This window comes from Mytilus trossulus, unplaced genomic scaffold, assembly GCF_036588685.1.
Source record: "Mytilus trossulus isolate FHL-02 unplaced genomic scaffold, PNRI_Mtr1.1.1.hap1 h1tg000062l___fragment_2___debris__unscaffolded, whole genome shotgun sequence".
In the NCBI taxonomy this organism is placed as follows: Eukaryota; Metazoa; Mollusca; class Bivalvia; order Mytilida; family Mytilidae; genus Mytilus; species Mytilus trossulus.
The window spans coordinates 328,719-346,931 of record NW_026963293.1 but is presented as its reverse complement, the minus strand read 5'-3'; the positions used below and the strand labels follow the sequence as shown (position 1 = coordinate 346,931).

General features: G+C 33.1%; 1 long non-coding RNA gene across 1 annotated transcript; it reads right to left on the bottom strand.

The window, feature by feature from the left end:
* Positions 1–4,008: 4,008 nt before the first annotated feature.
* On the bottom strand, positions 4,009–6,252 carry LOC134699403 (uncharacterized). Its single transcript, XR_010103573.1, has 3 exons — positions 5,669–6,252; positions 5,211–5,332; positions 4,009–4,684 (listed from the first exon to the last, which is right to left on the bottom strand). It is a non-coding gene; the product is annotated as an uncharacterized LOC134699403 (long non-coding RNA).
* Positions 6,253–18,213: the final 11,961 nt, after the last annotated feature.

Here is an 18,213-nt window from a genome sequence, read left to right as displayed (position 1 = left end):
AAATGTGGTATGATTGCCTATGAGACAACTATCCACAAAAGACAAAATGACACAAACATTAACTACTATAGGTCACCTTACGGTCTTCAACAATAAGCAAAGCCCTTACCGCATACATAGTCATAAAAGGCCCCGATAAGACAATGTAAAACAATTCAAACGAGAAAACTAACGGCCTTATTTATGTAAAAAAAAATGAACGAAAAACAAATATATAACACATAAACAAACGACAACCACTGAATTACAGGCTCCTGACTTGGGACAGGTACATACATAAATAATGTGGCGGGGTTAAACATGTTAGTGGGATCCCCCCCTCATCAGATGGGCTGACAAAAAAAAACTTCAAGTGGACGTTGTGAAGTTCGATTTTATTGACTATAGCAGAGACATATGTAATATGTTTCTGACTATAGTAACTGTTTATGACGTTTGTTTTCAGCTCTTCTGTTAAATATTTTATAATCACTGTTAATCAAGATTACGGTTGGTATAAAAATGGGGTTCGCTCCACATATGATCACAGATGCACATTCATTACGTGCAAAACAACAAAACAATTTCGATTGTGAAGAAATAACACGTATTTACATTTAACTAGACGCCTCTCAAAAGGGAGACCGTATTTTTTTTTGCCATTTGCACATTGTTTCACATGCTCTAGGGGGTATTAAGACCCTTCTCTTTTATTTTTTTCATAACAAATTCCAAAATATATTATTTCATCTTATGTTCACTTATTGTATAAAGTGCTCTTTGTTTTGTCAATACGATATTATAATAACAGTGGATATGTACATTTACTGTCTTTTGGTGTTGTAAGATCTTGTAAATATGTTGTTTTATTGACTTTTGAAAAACTGATGTTCACTGAGACCAACGGCCGAAGTTTATATTAGATTTCAAAATTCAACCACACATTTATCAAAGCAAAAGACAGTAACTCTTTTATTACATATTCCGAGAGAAAACAATATTTGTTATGAAAAATATTTAAAAAACTAAATATTTGTACATCAATCATTTTACTAAAACATTACATGTAAAAATCACCCTGACGATAAACGCTGTGATCGTCTCTATACCCGGTGAAAAATGTTATAAATTTAAAAATCAAATAGAGAAACCTTCTAAAATGATACCGATATGGAATAAATATTTTTATTTTATGGAAAAAGTGGGTCCATTCCCAAATAGCATGTGCTTTGACAATTGTAATTGATTTTTAACTTTCCTGTAATGAGTTCAAAAAAATTGACTTTATGCAGGTTAAAAAACACAATTAAATTGCTAAATTTGAAAACAAAACCATGTTAACGTTTACTTTTAGAACAACATATTCGTAATACTGTGTATTTGAAATGCTGAATAGTTTTCTTTTTGTTTAAAAAATCTTTCAAAAGTATTCGCGCTGCTCCAAAAACGAAATTAAAATTTAAAAACTGAACATACTTATTAAACAATATAAAACGTACCTGCACAGTACTGTCCAACATCTTTTGAATCTAAAAACAGATGAAGTTCAATTTCATTAATAAGTTGAATCGTCCAATGTTTATACGTCGGCATATCTTTCGTGTTGAAATTGCGCAATCACGCTTCTTGCAGCACTCTAATTCATAAGTTGCAAGAAAAGATTTAACAATAACTAAATTATTAGCTTTTATACTCGACGCTGTTTCACAAAAAGTAATTTGATAATAATTGGATTATTAACACACGCCCAGTTGCTGATCAAGCACATTTTTAGCTAACATAAATCATCATGAAGTAACTTTAAAATAATGTCATTACAGGAATGATACCATATTGCGTTTACAAAACAAAGAAGAAAAAATAACCTAAAAAATAGTGACTCAAATTGTCCATGTATATATATGTTACAAATAGCAAACGCCTCAACGGGATGAAATAAACATATTATTTTTTCAAAACATATCAAAATTGTCCTTTTTAAAAAATGGTATTGAATGATAGTACTATATATTTTTTCATCACACGCTTTATGTTTCAATATCTTCTATACCTTCTATAAATATAGTTTAAACATATTTCATTGTCCAAAAACATTTCTGTACAAATTAAAATTGTTTAACCATAAGAAAATATTATTATTTCAATGTATTTTCACAAAGAACCTCCTCCTTTTTTAATCGAATTATGACATTACAGCACAGTTATGTGTTCAAACAAAATGTTCTACTTCTTTGTATACTTCAGTGTGTCATGACAAATAAAAGTATGAATTTCTTGATTAATAATAAAATAATTAGTTTTAAGTTCGCCGTGATGTGTTATAGATATAGATATACTTACCTACTAAATAAAGTTTTGCTGTTAATTTTCTTCAGTGAAGCTTTTTAAGGAGAAATCAAAGGATGTTCGCTAAGTTCTCTGTTTAAACAAGAGTGCACACACTGAAATATCTCGTCTCCTTTGCTAATCATTGATATTATGTTTATAGTCCTAAGTATAAAGCTTTATCAAAAACTGTCATATAAACTTAACATTAACCAAACAAAGACCAATGAAACATGAAAATGAGGTCAATGTCATATGAACAATGCCAGGCAGACATGTACAACTAACAATGCTTCCATACAACAAATATAGTTGAATTATAACTTATATATAGTTTAAGAAAAATAGACCAAAACACAAAAACTTAACACTGAGCAATGAACCGTGAAAATGAGGTCGAGGTCAAATAAAACCTGCACGACTGACATATAGCTCATAAAATATTGTCATACACCAAATATAGTTGACCTATGGCATATAGTATTAGATAAAAAGACCAAAACTCAAAAACTTAACTTTGACCACTCAACCATGAAAATGAGGTCAAAAGTCAGATAACATCTGCCCGCTAGACATGTAAACCTTACAATCATCCCATACAACAAATATAGTAGATCTATTGCATAAAGTATGAGAAAAACAGACCAAAACACAATAACTTAACTATAACCACTGAACCATGAAAATGAGGTCAAGGTCAGATGACACCTGTCAGTTGGACATGTACACCTTACAGTCCTTCCATACACCAAATATACTAGCCCGATTCCTTATAGTATCTGAGATATGGACTTGACCACTAAAACTATTCACTGATCCATGAAATTAAAACTGTCCGACGGGTATGAGGACATTGCAAGGTACGCACATACCATATATAATTATCCTATTACTTATAATAAGAGAGAATTCAACATTACAAAAAAACTGAACTTTTTTTTTCAAGTGGTCACTGAACCATGAAAATGAGGTCAAGGATATTTGACATGTGACTGACAAAAACTTCGTAACATGAGGCATCTATACACAAAGTATGAAGCATCCAGGTCTTCCACCTTCTTAAATATAAAGCTTTTAAGAAGTTAGCTAACGCCGCCGCCGCCGCCGCCGCCGGATCACTATCCCCATGTCGAGCTTTCTGCAACAAAAAGTGCAGGCTCGACAAAAAACCCAAGCGTTTTAAAAGACTTATAATTGATAGTTGATAAATAACAGAAATAAAAAAGGAGAAAAAATGATCGGGCCGTGTCCTTCACTGTAAATAAAAGTGTTAAGAATCTGAACACTTTTTGAACACCCTTTTGTAACACTTCTGGAACGCGTAACAGTGTTCTAAATATTAACATTGGTGTTCCAGTTTTTAATAGTATGTGTGCATCTTTCGAACGCTATGTATATGTGTGTTATTCTTGAACGGATAGTGTGTACTCCTTGAACGCCGAGTGTTTGAATCTGGAACGCGTAACAGTGTTTTAAATATTAACTTTGGTGTTGCAGTTTTTAATATCATGTGTGCATCCTTCGAACGCTATGTGTGTTATTCTTGATCGGATAGTGTGTACTCCTTGAACGCCTAGTGTTTGAATCTGGAACATGACCTTGTGAGCAAAATTGTATGCCGTTACGCGTTCCAAGCCTTGTAACACTTCTGGAACGCTCGGACTGTGTTCCAGAAATATGTGTTAATATCCAGAACACATAGTGTATACATATGCATGTATTAGTGGAACACAATTTTACATGTTCCAGAAAAAAGTGTTCTATTCTCTGAAACATTATTGTGGTCTTGTAAAACAAATAATTAAATTGATTAAAAACATCTTTAATTGATTAAAAGAGGCAAAATTAAAAAAAAAAAGTACAATACAATGTGAAATATTGAAGCAACTTTAAAATGACAAGTTAGACAAATTAAAAATATAACATTTGTAATTTGCAAAAATTAATGTATCCAAATATTTAACCATAAACAAATTGTTCGTCATATTTAAAATTAGTATGTAACAACAAAGTTTAGTGACTTATGAACACAGTTTAAATCATCGTTTGCAACTTCTCAAGTCAAGCACTGTCCTGAATTACAAAATACTTATGTCAATGACTCGTTTATCACCAATATTTTCGATGATCCACAGCTTTCATAGCACTTAGATAGTCAATATCAAACATAAAATACCCTGTGTATATGCTGCTACTAGTCGAGTCGGTGTTCATGTAACACTGCTACCTTAGGTACTTTTGATTATGATTTGAGTCGTCTACAACTGATTTTGAGCTGCCATTTTTTAGAACATTCGTCTTTTGAGCTTCCATTTTTTAGAACATTCGTCTCCTTGGGTTATAACTACTCTTTAACCTTGTTATCCATCAACTGTGAGTTCTAAAATATGAAATATAAAGTGTATGAGTAAACAAATTATGGATCATGTCGATATTCCTTAAGAATTAGAATTAAACTCTTATTTCGTTTTTTTTAATTCCATTATACTTGTCAGTATTATTAGATAAGATACATTTGTTAAAGAGTGGTATACATGCATTTTCAAGTATATGGGCTCTCGTGTTCTATAGCTTTTAAAAAAAGATGGTAGGAAGTGTCCAGCAAATGCTTATACAGTAGGTGTTTTAGGCAAAACTTTGTCTTTAGACTTGTCACTAAACTAACTGCTCACATTTCTAGAAACTATAACTACCTTTTGTCTCTTTTTTTTGTAAGATATGTAGTAATTTCACTTATGATCTGTATACGGTAATTCCAATTTAAATTGATGTTATTATATCGAATTTAGCTCAAATAGTTTTCTGATTATAATGTACACCAGTGAATGGTGCACATTTTATTGATAAATCTGCAATAACAAAACTTGTAAGAAGTCAATGGGCACTCCTAAAATTCTTAAACTTACATATGAAAGTACTTTTATGGTGCAGGATAAGTAGTCATCTCTTGAACTGCGAAATTTTCTCTTCATTCTCGGCGAGGTATGCACGAACAATTACCCCTCAGTACTGTAGTTGTGTTTGTACCCTATAAAAGTAACATAAGAATACATAACAATACATGTATGAACTGTGGACATTTGCTAAAATGAATTACTAAGATTTAAGTATTTAAGAATGAGAAAGCTATCAATATAACATAAACATAAGAAATTTAAAATTAGTGTTGCAGTATGCCTTTTTACAAACTTCTGTCTTGACATTGGAACACATGGTGTTCAGAGAAAACGATTAGCTGGAACGTTTCATGTTCGAAACTAGAACACATTTACAATAGCAACGATATCATTAAACATTTACGTATAAATTTACATTGGTTATTTTTTTTATAGCATGATCATCTAAATATATTCTCTCAACGAACCTCCTACTTTTTAAATCGAATTATGGCATAACAGCACCGTTATGTGTTGACACAAAATGTTCTTCTTCCATTTATACTTCAGTGTGTCCTGTGAAAGTAGAAATTTGTTGATTTAATACTAAAAAAGTATCAGGACCCCTCCTACCCCCCACATGGCGTTCGGGGGGAATGGTAAATTTGAACGCATCATGTTCGACGCCAGAACGCTTTTACAATAGCAACGTTTTCATGAGCATTTACACATTTACATTGTAAAAAAATATACCCAAAGAACTTAAGTCCTTTAGAAAGAAGATTTATACTAAAAATCAATCATTTGCACGCTTATATAAATACGCTCTTTCATTTTTTTTACCAAACTATAATTTGCTTATGTTGATACAGCTAAAATACATTTATCGTCAAATTATAGTGCCAATCACCCTTATTCATCGTCTGTTTGACTCTGAAGCGATGAAATATTTTTTCACTCCCCATTACAATATTAGAACATTTCTAGTGTTCAATTTAGAACACTTGTCTTGAACATGTGCGTTCAAAGACTGAACACAATGTGTTATATTCTTTAACGCTGGATGTGTGGAACACGAATGTTAATAACTGAACATATTGTGTTTAAAAATGGAACGCGTCTAGACGCGCCAGGAGTCCGCAATATTTGCAGTGTTGTTTTTAAGATATAAGCTATTTAAACTTTGGCAAGTAATGATTCTCTCTAGGTTTTTCGAGGGTTTTTCGTCAAACTGTCATTAGTACCTGCATGTTTGCTTTCAAAAACTATGAAAAAATAGCAAAGATTTTATGAGAGTTTCCGTAATATGGCTTCTTAAAACATGTAACAAAATTAGGAAAAAGTATGGGTTTGCGGGCAAAATGTTATATTTACATAGATAAAACCGGATAGAATTACGAATATCTGACAAAAATTTAAAAAAAAAACAAGTTTTGGCTTTCTAAAAAGCTGTGAACTGCTTCGCTCTACCAACAAATGGAAGTTTTTAACGACCTTTACCCTAATTTAAGGTATAGATATGTATGATTGTGGTTATTGATAATTATTATTAAGGTGGTATTTTTATATATTGATAGATAAAAAAATGAATGTACTTTAAGAGTATGCGTTTTACACCCATGCTTTTAAAAAATCTAAATTTCTAGTTGAAAAATAAAATAGATTATACATTAACATGACTTTTGAGGTGGGCCTTTTTGGAAGTTTGCCTAGATTTTCAGAAGTTATAAACTTCAGATAATGCATTTTTGTAAACATATTGTATATGAACAGTGTGTAGCAAAGCAAATCGTGCAAATTGCAGAGTATCAAAGCAAATAAACACGTATTAATAATTGATATTAGAATATTGAATTTATCTGTGAAATATATGCATAATGAAACGAACATGCATTAATGACAGTTGATCGGAACTGAAATACACAGACAATTTTCCGGCATTTGATGTCAAATTTTGAACTTGTTACCTTTTGTTGGCTGTGATTCTCTGTCAATTGTGTTCTTCCATTTTTTTATATTGTAGTCCTGTGGTGTTGTGTTGTCATTTTGATGTTATATTTCACATGGCCGTAAAAGTGCGAGGTTTGGCATGCCACAAAACCAGGTTCAACCCACCATTTTTTCCTTTAACAATGCCCTGTACCAAGTTAGGAATATAGCCATTGTTATATTATAGTTCGTTTCTGTGTGTAATACATTTTAACGTTGTGTCGTTTGTTTTCTCTTATTTTTTAGTGTAAATTCAAATTGCGATGAGACGTGTCTCGTTTTTTGTCTATCCCAAATTCATGTATTCGGTTTTGATGTTATATTTGTTATTCTCGTGGGATTTTGTCTGATGCTCGCGGTTCGTTTCTGTGTGTTACATTTTAGTGTTATGTCGTTGTTCTCCTCTTATATTTAATGCGTTTCCCTCGGTTTTAGTTTGTTACCCCGTTTTCTTTTGTGTGTTCATGGATTTATGAGTTTTGAACAGCGGTATACTAATGTTGCCTTCATTTATCCTGTCCGCGAAAAGTCTGTAATTCTTTATCTATTTTAAGACAATAGCTGTTGCTGTATCTCAGCCGCATCCAATCAGAATATATACGTGATAAGTAATTTACTCAAGATGGCGTTACAACGCAAACATAGGAAGAAAAATGAAAAAAATGTGTGGCGCTAATATGAATACGCTTCCGTATTATACTCTTTAACACTGACGTTTAATGTGGAACACTAATGTTAATGACCGAACATATCGTATTCAAATTGGAACGCGGCCGGAAGCAATATTTTTAGTGCGGAACAAATGCATTTATATATTTCGTGCGCATACTTTATAAATATATTTATACTTTTGTTTGTGGTCACATATGTAGAAAAAAGGAGATGTGGTATGAGTGCATCCTTGAAGTCACAATGTGTAAAAAGTCAAAGTCAAAGTGCATCCTTCATTATCTGTAACAAAGTACAAAGAATTTCAGATAATCTTTTAAGTTGTCTGATACCCAACAGCAAGCCTTAAAGAACACACAAATGACTAGTGTAAAACAATTCAAAGAAGAAAAGAGACAGTCTAATTTATTTAAAAAAAGAGTAACGAGAATCATTTACGAACTACACCAACAAAGGTCCGAACAACAGATTCCTGACTGAGGGCACGCACGTGAAAACAAATGTACGTAATAAGTAATTACAGTAACACCAATGTTTTTATGCGTGTGCGCTTTTTGTGTGTGTGTTTGTTATCTCTATTAAACACTTTATGTATCCAAATTGATACGATAGTCGGTGCTTATATTTCCTATCATGATTTTCATGAAAGAGGGTTGATGCTCACAAAGAAGCTATTAAACCAAGAGTTCCAAATCATCACTTCGTAAATTTTACGGACGCCATCACGAGTTGGTTGACCGTTATGGAATAATCGTTTCATAGATAATATCGGATATGTTCCTTACGTTGTAACTACAATCCCCTTCCATTTCATGAATGTAACCTACCTAATTAGACTATTTACCGGGTTTGTAAAACTTACCCTTTCGGAACACCTGAGATCAACCCCCAGTTTTTGGTGGGGTTCGTGTTGCTAAGTCTTTAGTTTTCTATGTTGTGTCATGTGTACTATTATTTGCTTGTTTGTCTTTTTCATTTAAGCTATGGCGTTGTCAGTTTGTTTTTCGATTTATGAGTTTGACTGTTCCTCTGGTATCTTTCGCCCCTCTTTTATGCATACATCCATACAATTGATAATGGAAATGGAGAATGCGTCAAAGAGACAACAACCCGACCAAAGAGCTATATAAACAGCATAAGACAACCATGCGATTCAAAAGGTTTTCAACAGAGCGAGAAAACCCCATACCCGCATTATATAGGAATGATCTCTAATTAACCTTCTCTTAGTTAAATGATCAAGATTAATTAACCTCGAAACAAATATCAAGTCAAAACCTTGGTTATAGTCGTCATATCGACTATTTTGTTGTTGTTGCTTTTTTAAGAGAATTTATGGAAGATCGCTCCATCAGATTTGATGACTACTTTTTACACCCGCTTGAACTAGTGGGCGGTTGTTTAACAGTACAGAATATCGGAAGATGGATTCTAAACGCATGTGTTTTATTTTTATTTTTTCTGTTAGATTGCTGTCTCAGTGATAAATTCGTTACATCTTTTATTTCCAAAAAGTATCATATTTTTTTAATGGATTTCAAGCGACGTACCATTATGACAGCTTCTTTTTTCCAGAGAAAAGACAACCGAATAGGTTTCAGAAAATTAAATATACAAGTATACGTTTCAAAAAAATAAAGTGAGTAACAAATTTAAAAGGAAATCCCACTTTGCTGAATAAGCATTTGACATTTCACACACATCAACAAGGGATATGCACCTATTTTAAGTTTTATCATATTTTTGTTCACCTTATTTGTTATGGTAATTCAATGTGTCAGTTTTAATAAAGAAATGGCCGTATGGTACGCCAATTTCTAAAATTATATAATTAAAATGCCGACATTGCGTAGTAAAACACTAATCAATTTTGACAGACAAGTGCATGGCTTGCAGAATATGGAATTTACAAACAAATATATTGTGTCGATGTAATTTTAATGTAATAAAATGACTAAGAATGTGGTACATACATCCGTTGAACTTTAAACAAATTACACTAACTGTTGCTTTCAACGCTTTGTAATTTCGGAGCGAACTCTAGAAAGTTTCTTTAACAATCTATAGTGACCCTGTCTTTTTCAAAAGAGCAAAAGATTGACTTTAATTGCTCTCTTTTTCGTTTAACTATAACATAGAACATTTTTACAATACATTATGTCCTAGCTGTAGCCCATAAGGCTTCGACTCTAACTTCTATCGAGCATCTTTCAAACGTCCGTAAAATTTTCATTTTCATTTTCAACGGCCTATATCATTATATTCGTTAATTTTAAAATACGAAACACATAAAAAAAATCTGATCAAGAAAGCTTCAACATGAACATGTATAGGAGACGGTATGTAAAAACGTGAAGACACCACAGTACAAACAGTGACAGATGGGATTGATATATAAGTGTATAATGTTCAGTGGCAAATATTGCATACAAAATAGAACAAGACCTTATAGAAAGATATAGGAAATGTGGTATAATAGTCAAATTGCCGACTCACGGGATTCTCAATTTAGTTAAACACACCCGTAGAAGTAGATAGCTGTCAATGATCGAGACAATTATCAAGCAGAGATCAAATGATAGGAATTTACACAACTATAGGTTACCATACGACCTTCTACGAAGAGCAATAAAAAAAAACCAATGAAAACAAACTGATGCACGATAAAGCCTCGCGAAAAATTAAGCCGGCTTAGTTTTAAGTGATTATGAAATTTTCTACTCCCCACCACCCCAACCCCCACCCCCCACAACCCCCACCCCCTAAAAAATAATCACCGAATATCAAATGGTCGTCCTAAACAAAATTGCTATGTCTGAGGCTGGCCCTGAACATAATTATACACCCCTTACCATAGAGTCAGAACTTAAGTCGTGTATATTTCTATATAATTTGTCTAAAAAAATATACAACACTGAAAAATATTATTATTTCAATTATGAAATCCAAAGAAGGATGTTTTTATATGCATTTAGTGTTCCATAGAAATGCGCTACGTGAGGGGGAGGAGGGTCGATACGCAAAGTGTGTCCCTCTTACCCATCCTTCTTTAATTTTTCCTCTTTCACGGTTGTCCTCTATACTAGTTCATATCCCATCTTTTTACAATCTACTTTTTGTAACCCCTATATCCCACTTAAAGATCTTCCAAAGAGCGTGTTAATCCCTTCAATTGAGTTCTCGGACTATTGCAAGTTTCATTTTCTGAATATAATTAAATTCTATTGGGTTGGCATGACTTTATAAAGCCCCCGTTCTTTAAAGGCCTTTCTCAATTACTCTTCTGCGATACTTTTTATACGGCTATTTTTTCGAATTGTAGTTATCTGATGAATTACCCTTTAGTTTCCCTTTCCCTCATGATTTCAATTATCTTTTAATCATTTTTATAAAATTAAATCTTTCTTATAAGTTCATACTATCGTATTTGAATATCAAATTCTAAAAACTGGATAAAGTGCAAGAAAATCGGTACCGTTAATTTTATTATCACGAATTCTGATTTCAACATCAGTGATCAGATTACACGCGACTTCTGGTGCTTCTCAAGATAATATTGCACGCACTTCCACACGCACATAAAATGGCATGTGCACGTACTTAAATAGCCGGACAAATAGTCCTCACACTCTTCGTACGGCTATAGCCGTAAAAATAGCCACTCTTGGCCACGGAGGATTTTTCAAATATGAAAGTAATTGTGCAATTAAATTCATTTTTATTAAGCTAAAGATAAATTTAGCCTTCAGAGTGTGTTTATAAGAACATCAATATCATTTTTCACCCGTTTTATGGGGAAATCCTTGTATTGTAGTTCCTGAGAAAAATGTGACGAAAATTTTCAACTTGGCTATCATGTGTAAAATCATACAAGTGTTCGGTAAACGGGAAGTTGTCAAGTGATAAATCTGAAAACGCATCACACGGTATAGCTGACTTAGATAAACCCTGAAACCAAATTTCAGAAATCCTTGAATTGTAATTCCTTAGAAAAATACGACGAAATGTATTCATGGGACGGACGGACTGACTGACGGACTGACGGAAGGACAGACAGAGGTAAAACAGTATATCCCCCTTTTTTAAAGCGGGGGTATAAACACTTAATTCACATATTTTTTTCACTGACCCCCACATCCCTCTCTTAACTTAATTAGGGAAAAATTGATTTACCAATAGGGATATATAGGGTTCTTTTATTTCTCTTTATAAACGCTCTTAATAGCTTCCCATAAATATTTTTTTGATTAAATCAATATTTACAATTGAGTCCAAACAAGAGACAGTTAATAGTTCAGGTCTTGCTTCAACTTGTTCCTCGGTTATTAAAATGTTGTTATTAGCAGCATGTTTTGCTAAATAGATTCCAACAAACCGTCTAATAAGAAAAATCTTTTTTATTCAGTGCCGGCTAAATAGCATGTTTAAATGTTTCTATGAAAACCTCTTGTTTCACCATCGCTGTGACAGAGGATTACTTTGTTGTTATTGTTTTCTGTTATACCATTGTATCCACAAAGGTTTTTGGAATACACTTACTTTCTGCATACGGCAAAATAATTGAGAATGGAAATGGAGACATTGGGGCAAAGATTCAACAACCTGACCATAGAGAGAAAATAGCCAAAGCCCACCAATGGGTCAACTCATCGAAAAATTTCGAAACAGGATGCTGGCTTCAACTGGCTCTAAATAAAAAAGTGTACTGGTTCTTTGAAAATGGACGTAATCTAAACTCCAAAACATATAAATGAACAAAGATATATATAAAAAAAAAAGCATACAAGACTTACAAGAGTCAGAGGCTCCTGACCTGGGACTGGCACAAAATGCGGCGAAGCCCAAATGTTAACAAACATTATTTTTTCACACGATCCTTTTGACGCAATTTTACAAAAAAATGAGACAAACGACAAATATTTTTTTTATTGGATCTCTTGATAAATATATATGTAAACAGTTTCAGACAAGGTATCACTCCAAAGAATTGAAAGTCTACTTTTGATCAAATTTGGGGGTATATATCACATCTTTACCTCCATTTTTGCAATATATTTTATCAAAAACATGTAGGTTGTTACCGTGGATACGCTAAAAAGAAATTGTCTTGAACCAACCAACTTCTGGATATCAAATCTATGAAAAATACTGAAAAAAATCCCAAATATATATGCACATATGAAATAAACAGTATGTTATGTCACTGCTGCTGGAGATTTATTTCCCCGAGGGTATCACCAGCCCAGTAGTCAGCACGTTTATATAAAAAAAAAGATGTGGTATGATTGCCAATGAGACAACTTTTGTCTGTTTAACTTTTTTGGATGCGAGCGTCACTGATGAGTCTTTTGTAGACGAAACGCGCGTCTGGCGTATGTACAAAATTTAGTCCTGGTATCTATCATGAGTTTATTTATATAAATTTCTATCTAACATAAGTACCAATCTGGTGACGAATCTCAGTTGGTGGTGTCATTTTCAAGAAAAGAGCAGTGAAAACTAACATAACATATCAACGTCCACTCAGAGGAAGTTTTTATAACTATGGGGATCTTCTTTGTTGATCTCCTTCAAGTATCTCACTCTGGCCATACAGTTGTCGCCGTGTCAGCCCGACTGTCTCACCTAGATTTCTTGGCTCACGTTGTTGTCTACGCCTTCTTGTTCGTCTTCTACGCTCCATTTAAGTTCCGTCACAGCTATGAATCTTACCTTGCCAACAAATCTTTTTAGATTATTAAGACGTACATATATATATATACAATACATCTTCATGCCTTATATATCATGTACTGTAGTACGCCGCTAGATTAAAACTGACATGGAAAGGTAACACATGCCCACCGAAAGCTCTTTTTGAGAGCCCAGGTGGTCGTACAACTCGTCTAAACATCAACCCAACAATGTTAGATCTGCAAAATTGCTTTCGCAAATTTATGGTTCTTTCCTCGCCGGGATTCGAACCCATGCTACTGTGATATCGTGACACCAAATCGCCTGCACTGCAGCCGTCCCGCGAGACCACACGACCACCTGGGCTCTCAAAAAAAGAGCTTTCGGTGGGCATACAACTCGTCTAAACATCAACCCAGCAATGTTAGATCTGCAAATTTGCTTTCGCAAATTTTTGGTTCTTCCCTATATTCAATTGCTCTACGAGTTATATGTTTTAGTCTAGTAGTACCTATTGTAAGAACCGGTTTGAATTTCGCGGGTATAGTGTATAAGAAAATTATCTCGTTTTCTTTTTCAGTTATCGAGGTTAGGCGGTGAACACATTGCTTACTACATTGTAGACACATTTACAGTTGTGTATAATTGTAATGAAAATCAGATATCAATTTGACGTGTACTAATAATAATATTTAAAATTGAGAATGGAAATGGAGAATGTGTCAACGAGACAACAACCCGACCAAAGAGCAGACATAAACCGAAGGCCACCAATGGGTCTCCAATGCAGCGAGAAACTCCCGCAACCGGATGCGTGTTTCATCTGGCCTCTTTGCAATAAACTGCTTCGCTGAGCGCAGCTGGATACGTCCACAGAGGTCTAACCCTGAACAGTTGGGTCAAAAATGAACTTAATATTCCTCTCAATATTCAAGCTTGATACAGGTCTGAATTTGGATTGTACAAAATATATATTTGACATATTATAGGGTTTTGAATAAATGAATAAAAACTTGAAATTGGTTATATGAATTGAATTTATATTCAATTCAAGATTTCTTGCTGTTATGCAATACACTGTGCTGTTGCACAATACTTAGTAAATCTGTTGTCAGACTATAAACAAATAAAGTTCAATTAATTCTCAAAGTCATATTAGAAATTTATGAAAATCAAAAGGGAGCTTAAGCTTACATCAATAGATATATAAACAATTCACCAAACTTTCATGAGAATTGCTGACAGCATTTTTGAGTTATTGGCCGAAAACTGGAAAATCACCCCTTTTTCATGAATAAAACCCCACAACTCAGAAATGTAAAATTTAAATTTATAAAATTCTAAAGGGAGCTTACATCAATAGATATAAACAATTCACAAAAGTTTCATAAGAACTGCTGAAAGCTTTTTTGAGTTTTTGTCCGAAAACTGGAAAATCTCCCTTTTTTATGAATAAAACACTGTATTTCGGAAATGTAAAATCTAAAATTAATAAAAATCAAAATGGAGCTCATGTCAATAGATATACACAATTCACAATTTATTGCAAGTTGGTGAAAGCATTCTTGAGTTATTGTCCGAAAACTGGAAAATTCCCCTTTTTTTAATGAATAAAACTCCATTACTCGGAAAAGTAAAATCTAATATTTATTAAAAACGAAAGGGAGCTAACGTCAAGATATAAACAATTCACCAAAGTTTCATGCAAATTGGTTAGAGCGTTTTTTTAGTTAATGTCCGACATGTTGACGATGGACGGACAGACGGAAAACGGTATACCATAATACGTCCCTCAAATGTACGTATAAAAATGAATAAAATATATGAGAAGAACATAACCTGTTTCGTGCCAACAACTGATTTTTAGAGTACATGTGTTTATTTCTGATGCAAAGATCTTTAGGATAAGTGAATCAATATCAAATCATGCAATCTTTAATGACCTGACAACAGTATCATAAATATATCCCTTCTTAATAAGTCTGTTTAAAGGTTTTGTTAGCTTTTGAGGTAAATGTTGACACTTTAGTGCTTTGTAAAGAATATTACCATAACAATTGGATGTGAAATACCGGAATGTGCTAGTATAAGAAGTCTGTGTGTTGAATTATATTTGCAAATGATGTCCTTGTACAGATGATAAAATTTAGTAAATGTTTTGACTAGTTTGTGATATTGAAAACCCTTGTGTAATAATTTTTCATTAATATACAAATTTCTCTGTCTAGAGATTTTTAGATAGTCTGTCTGCAGTGTATTTAGTGTACATTATTTCATGCGGCATATGTAGTGAATCCAATGTTTTTGTAGACAGTAAAAATGATGCTCGAATTAGCTTGTATAATGTTTAACTAAATTACATACTAGTAGTCACCATGCTGGACAATTTCAGATATGTGATTCTTATTTTATATTAAGAATGATAAGAGTATACAGTTTGGGTTTGAAATACCAGTAAGTTTCAGAAATTAATTAGCGATTTGCACATATATTCTTACAGTTCGTTTGAACAAGTGAATTAGACCATAATTAAATTTCTGATTTTACTCAGACCTTCTGTGAACTACTGAATATAACCAAATAATGGATATAATGCCCCTGCTTACATAACATTTGAAAGGAGGGTCATCACTCAAGAACGATAAAAGTGATGCCATCAAAAAAAGAATTGTCCAAGTCAAAGGACCATAACTCTGCACGAAATCATCAGACCTGAACAAAATTCGAACTTTGACCACTGAACCATGAAAATGAGGTCAATGTCAGATGACACCTGTCAACTAATCATGTACACCTTACAATCATTCCATACAACAATTATAGTATACCTATTGCATAAAGTATAAGAAAAACAGACCAAAACACAAAAACTTAACTATAACCACTGAACCATGAAAATAAGGTCAAGGTCAAATGACACCTGTCATTTGGACATGTACACCTTACAGTCCTTCCATACACCGAATATACTAGACCTATTGCTTATAGTATCTGAGATATGGACTTGACCACCAAAACTTAACCTTGTTCACTGATCCATGAAATGAGGTCGAGGTCAAGTGAAAACCGTCTGACAGGCATGAGGACCTTGCAAGGTACGCACATACCAAATATAGTTATCCAATTACTTATAATAAGAGAGAATTTAACATTACAAAAAATCTGAACTTTTTTATCAAGTAGTCACTGAACCATGAAAATGAGGTCAAGGACATTGGACATGTGACTGACGGAAAGTTCGAAACATGAGGCATCTATATACAAAGTATGAAGCATCCAGGTCTTCTACCTTCTAAAATATAAAGCTTTTAAGAAATGAGCTAACACTGCCGCCGCCGCCGGATCACTATGCCTATGTAGAGCTTTCTGCAACAAAAGTTGCAGGCTCGACAATAAAACTATATACCAAATATCAAATCAATATCTTCAAGCGTTTTACCCCTATGTTCTATTTTTAGCCATGGTGGCGATGTTTCTTGATGAAAATGAATAAAAATCACAAAATTTATACTAGATACCCTAAGGATCATTTTTCTTTGGTTTGGTTGAAATTAGTTCAGCAGTTTCAGAGAAGATCTTTAAAAAGGTTACAACAGACAACGACAGACGCCAAGTGATGGCAAAAGCTTACATGTCCTTTTAGGCCAGGTGAACTAAAAAGTGAAATCAGTACTTTTAATTTTCTCAACTTGTCAATTTTGTAAACCACTGTAAAGACATTTACGGGTTCTGATTTGTATCTTTGAAGCTAATGTCCCTACATGCTTATGTAAAATACATAAAAAAGTCTATCAAGCAAATAAAACAAGTGAAACTGCGAGCTACTGCTCACTGATGATACCCCGCCGCAAGTGGATAATATTAATAGTGTAAAAATATGCAAGTGTTTGGTAAACAGGAAATTGTCAAGTGATGAATCTGAAAACCCATCACACGGTAAAGCTGACTTATATAAATCCTGAAACCAAATTTCAGAAATCCTTGTATTGTAGTTCCTGAGAAAAATGTGACGAAAATTTTCAACTTGGCTATCATGTGTTAAATCATACAAGTGTTCGGTAAACAGGAAGTTGTCAAGTGATCAATCTGAAAATGCATCACATGGTATAGCTGACTTAGATAAATCTTGAAACCAAATTTCAGAAATCCTTGTATGTAGTTCCTGAGAAAAATGTGACGAAAAATATTCATGGGACGGACTGACAGACAGAGAACAGTAATTCCCTCCCCCCCTTTTTTAAAGCAGGGGTATAAATATTTGAATGCAACTGAAATCAGTTAATAAGATATGGAGGAACTGTAAGTGTCCTTACTGCAATATTCCTTTGTAATGAAATTGAGTCTACTTATATCATTATGATTATGTTATTAATGATTTTATTATATAAAATTTCATATATATTTAAATATATTCCAATAAATTGCATGTACATTGAGATAACATTATTGTTTAAAAACTTCAGAGTAGAAAAATAATGCAATGGACTGACATGGATTGATACTTGATAAGTAAAATAAAAATTATATATAAATACAATGTGTGACGACAGAATCAACATTAAAAACATTTCAACAAATATTATCAAATAAAAGCTGAAATACAATGAAATAATAAAATCATTGTTTTAAACATAGTCGTTAAAAACAGGTTCAATATAAATTATAACAGTGTGTATACACCTTTTGTTTATGTATTTACATG